This window comes from Bactrocera latifrons, unplaced genomic scaffold, assembly GCF_001853355.1.
Source record: "Bactrocera latifrons isolate USDA-ARS-PBARC rearing strain unplaced genomic scaffold, ASM185335v1 scaffold_1237, whole genome shotgun sequence".
Lineage (NCBI taxonomy): Eukaryota > Metazoa > Arthropoda > Insecta > Diptera > Tephritidae > Bactrocera > Bactrocera latifrons.
Genome location: NW_017534672.1, coordinates 37201 through 42793, shown reverse-complemented (window position 1 = coordinate 42793; position 5593 = coordinate 37201).

The following is a 5593-nucleotide window of genomic DNA, read 5'->3' as shown; positions in this document are numbered from 1 at the left end:
GTGCGCACGCAAAGTGATGCCACGACCAAAAGCCACTTATTAGTTGAAAAAGCAAAGGTGGCACCTTTAAAGACTATAAGTCTTCCACGACTTGAGTTATGTGGCGCACTACTACTTTCTAAATTCGTAGCCATGGTGCAAAGGCATTTAAACATGACAAAATGCAAACTAAATATGTGGTCCGATTCAGAAATTGTACTAGCCTGGTTGGAAAAACCACCACATGCATGGAAGGCGTATATTTCTAACCGAACGTCTTAAATACTTGACCTAGTGGGATCAGGCACATGGCGTCACATAGCCAGTGCTGACAATCCTRCCGATCTAGGTACAGAAGGGTGCAAGCCACTGCACCTTGCCACTACCACCCTCTGGTGGAATGGCCCCCGATGGTTGATAGAATCTCCGGATTCTTKGCCACAATCCCCCATGCGCAAAAATATCGCCCCAGAAGGGGAAAAATCGCCACCTTTCACACATTATTGGATGATATCGACATCCTTGAACGATTCATCGCTTCTAAGAGCTCTCAGAAAAGTTGCTTATATGTTCAAATTTATAGAACAGCTCAAAAGCAAAGTCAAGGGATCACATAATTTCCCATGCAACACAGTGACGCACCTAGAGTTACAAAAAGCAAAGGTCACACTAATCGCATATACACAAGCGCACTACTTCAGCCGCGATATGTATATCACTACTAAGAGAATCGAAGCYGATTGCCAAAAAGAGCTCACTCTTAGTTATAAACGCATTTCTGGACACGAACGGTCTGCTTCGTGCCATTGGTCGGCTTGCTAATTCGAGCCTAACTCACAACCACGTCAACCTTAGGCGCAACTCCCATTGGATGCTTTGCAGCCAGGAGGTAAACTCGGCTGTACTCTAACGGACCCTCTCCAATACCGGGCCGAATTGGGACGGAACTGTGGCCTCACAGCGTCTAGGGGCTCTGACGTGGCGGACCCCCAAGTTCCGCATTAAAATAATAGACCCGAAAGCTCGCCTTCTTGAGCCAAGGGTCGCAAGAACAAGATGAACCCGCAAAACAACAAAATGCAACAACTACACCAAACAACCCGATAACAAGGCAAGAAAAAGAAATCGGCGTAACGCCAGGAGAGGAGGTGGGCAGCGCCCTTTTCCAGAAGCTGGCAAACCCGGCGGGTGCAATGACCCGCATGGGAAGAGTATGAGCGGTGCCAGCATGACATGGTATTTGCGTTACCACCGGGATGAGAGGCTATGGCCAAGGAGCGTGACAGGACCGTGCCAGCTCGCATGCAGGGCAGCGGAACCAGCAACCGTGGCCCGGTCAGTGCAACCTTGACCACAATGCGATGCGATGGAAGGGCAGCGGCCTCGGACAGTTACTCTAAAACCGCAAAGCAGAAGAGCGGCCAGATCACTCCGCAGGAGCCCCCAGGTCCAAACGGAAGAGGGGTAGCAACATAAAGACAGCCAGAGGCCAACCGTCCACATCGGCTCCCCATTGATTAAAGGCATTCGCATGGCTGTACTACCCCAAAACTGCCCGGCAAAGTCGCTCAAATAGGAGGAGCTTACCGTGCTCCAGGACCTTCTTATGGAAGATGTATTCAAAGTGAATGAAAACGAGGCGTCCTTCCTTGGGGTGGAGTTTAAAGGAGGTATGCTGCAGGTGGACTGCAAGGACGAGACGTCCGCCAACTCGTCCCAAAGCTGGATGGCTCTGCGCGAGAGGGGCGGAAGACTTGCCAGTCATGCACAGCATGACAATATTCCTCCCCCGTTGCGGGGAAAAGCCCTGTGAGTTCGCCCTAAGCCTGGTGAAGAATCGGAGCCTGAGCCTTAGAACCTCGGCCTGGCGCGTCGTCAGCAGCAAGGTGGAAGAAATAGGAGATATGAAAAGTTGGAGACTGTACTTGTACATAGACGACGAGTCGTAAAGTACGTCAGAGCAGCGAGCTTCCGCCTGGTTCAGCACTATGGTCATGCGGCTCCATAATCCCGCAGCCACTGCGAGGGAGCAGACGCGGCTGCGACTCAACAAAGCAGGGGTATCGCCAAATAGGCAGCGATTGTGGCGGCCCCAAGAAAAAAGAAATGCAGGTGGACAAGGTGGCGAAACAACCCAGCGGAAGCAGTCTTGGAGAGGCTATGCCTGCGGCAAACCTCGACGTCTCTGATGTTAGTTCCTGCGGCCCGAGAGCAAAGCTACCCTCCACGCAGGAGCTCCTCGACAGGTTAGGTGACCCAACGGATAGCAGCGCGATTGACGGCGGGGATGAGATTCTGCCCCTCCTCGAACCACTACTATAATAACCGTCAATACGGAAGTCGACCAGGTGAACCTGCATCACGCGGCGGCAACATCAGCTGTCATAACGAGCAGGTTCACGGTTCACTGGACATCCTGCTGATTTAAGAGCCATGGGTCTATAGAGAAGAGGTTAAAGGCCTCAACACGGTGTTCAATAAGGTAATCTGGGATCTCTCTAGCGAGAGACCTAGAACTTTCATAGTGGTCAGGAATAACATTGAATTCTTCTGCATTTCAGAGTTCCTGACGCAGGATCTGGTGGCGGTGCAAGCCAGGGACTTCGAGGGCAAGGCTTCGTCCTGGCTTCAGCCTTTTTCCCAGCACCCCCGGAGGTGGTGAAAAGGCTGGTGGAGCACTGCAGATGGCACAGGCTTCGCCTAATTTTTAGCTGCGACTCAAACGCCAACCACTTGGAATGGGGCAGCACAAACTGCCACGCAAGATGTGAGTCTCTATTGGAGTACATATTTGGTAGTAGCTTAGGTAGGGTGTGTACCAACATTCATAAGTATAAGCAGGAGAGAGGTGTTGAATATCACCTTGAGCAATGAGCCTGCGAACGGATTGGTCTCACAATGGAGAGTCTCGACGGAACCCTCCTTGTCAGACCAAAGAATTGTAAGGGGCACGCTAAAGGTAGAGGTCAGACAACTGCCCCCCTAGACGCAACCCTCGGAAGGCGGACTGGGATGAATTCAGGGGATACAAAGCGAGGAATTGAGCAGGGTTATTAACGCTTATCATGGCAGTTGCCCCTTGAAATTGAACACAGACAGACAAAACTGTCCCAGGTGGTCAAGGAAACTGGCAGAYCTCCAAAAAAAGTACGTAGTCTATTTAACAAAGCGAAACGTACGGGGTCTGGGAGGAATACAGGCGCTACATCACCTTATAAAATAAGGAGATTAGGTGTGCAAAGCAGTCAAGCTTCAGGAGATTCTGCGAAAATGTCCCTCTTCAACAGAAGAGGCTCGGTTGCATAAAGCTCTGGCTAGAGGCACGAATGACGCAGTAATAGCAGTCAAAAGAGGTGACGGGACATTTACGACCAGCGCAGAAGACAGAGCTACGGGGTGAACTTCCCGGGAACTGTTCGGGAAAACCAATGTCTACCCGTGGTCGAACATGGGCCATTCCGCGAGGATTGGACAATCGCCAAACAATTATATACGTCGGACTCGATCACGTGGGCAATGGCCTCGTTTGAGAGATTCAAGTCTCCGGGAGTGGATGGAATCTTTCCAGTGAGGAGTTTTTACCCCTATACCTGGCTCGGCTGCTGAGAGAAAGCCTCGCAATAGCGTACATCCCTGAAGTGTGGAGGACAGCGAAGGTAATCATCATACGCAAAGTAGGAATGAAAAGTACTCATTGCGGAAATCTTTCAGGTCAATCAGTCTAACGTCTATCCTACTAAAAACCGTGGAAAAGATCGTGGACCATGAAATAAGGACGAAAGCGCTGAAGAGGGACCCCTGCATGCGGCTCACTATGCCTACAGAGCGGGCAGATCTACCAGTACTGCTCTGTACCAGCTAATTTCTGAGATAAAGAGTTCACTGGGTAATGGGGAATTGATGCTTAGCGCTGTCGTGGACATCGMAGGTGCCTTTGATAACACGTCTCACAGGAGTGTAGACTCGAATACCTCGATATCATGCTAGATTATACTTAGCGGTGGAAGCAGCATGTAAACCTTGGTCCAAACAACAAAAGCTTTAATGGTGTGCAATCGGTTGGTGGGAAAGTCCTAGTGCGGTAAGCCAAGGATCGTAAGGTGGTTGTACACTATGATAGTGCGACCTATAATCCCGTACGGGGCGGTGGCCAAACTACCGATGCTACAGCGGCTGGCCTGTGGCAGCGCTGGAGGTTCTGCTTGAACTTACTCCCCTTCATTTGGTCAGCGCTCAGGTAGCCAAACACAGAGGATGGAAAATATAAATGGCAATGTACCATTGGCTCTCCTCCCGAAGGACAACACTACCAAAGAGATAACTTCWAGAAAAAGTTTAATATCGCCCTCGGCAACAAGGACGAGTGGAACGAATCGAGACTCGAGCTGATGCTGAGGAATAGCTCGTTGGGTGGTATACCGATGGCTCGGAGGGCATCGGTGCAGGATCGTGGGCCCACGCACTAAGCTCTCCGCAGCCATAGGAGAGTTCCTGAGCATCTTCCAGGCAGAAGTTTTTGCCATAAGGTTTATAGAGATAAACCTACATCGCAACCATCGCAAAGAGCGAATAGCCATTTTCAGCGGTAGTGCAGGAGTGCAGGGAAAGGCTGAGCAGCCTCTGCGGAATGTAACCAGGTATAGCTAATCTGGGTGCCTGGTCACAGAGGTATAGCCGGTAACGAACTGGCGGACGAGCTTGCCTGCTCCGCAGCCTTCAACAAGATGGTAGGACCCGAACCCTTTACTGGGGGGGATCCTCATACCATGAAGGAGCTACTCCGCAAGGAAGAGGAGTGGGCAGGGAAGAGCATTGGCAACAAACACACCGTATGACACATGCCATGTTTCTAATTGGAGAATACAACTGAGCTGAATAGGCATCTGTTCAACATGGCCCTATCATCTTGCGCTAATTGCCGGTTCTGCGACAGGGAGCCTGAAACCCCAGAGCACCTGCTGATCGACTACACAGCTGTCTGTAGACGCAGGATTAGGGTCTTTAGATCCGTATTTCCGGATAGGGATCGCATCGCCTCACTAGTATCCGGGTCGCGGTACATTCCTCCTCTTTCAATCAATCTAACAATGGAAAYMCTTATAGCATCTGGGAACAGGCAAGTATTCTCGACGGCGACGGAACCTTGTGTTCTTCAGTAAAGCAATAGACGAATAGGCACACTCAAATGGACCGATGTGAGCAACTTAAACTTAAACAGAATTACAACCACGACAACAACTACTAGGTGATGTGCCGCCTTACAGCAAACGGCTCTTCAGGGGCGCAAATTAAAAGCAATCTTCATGAGAGACGGATACACCAACGCTTTTAGTGGACTTTACTTTAAAAGAGGTCTGCTATTAGTCGAATGTCAGGACGAGAAGACGGGCAGTGGCTAGTGAAGATCACTCTCAAGTTCAATGGTTGGCATGGTTCAGTCCTGTGCGCGAAGGGGGATGAAGAGATGACGCCACTGCACAGCATGACGGTATTTCTTTCCCGGAACGCAGGTAAACCTYACGATTTCACGCTTGGTTTAATCAAAAAACCAGAACAAGGATTTAATTACCACGGCGTAAAAGGTGGTCGCTAGCAGTGTGGAGAAAGCTGGATG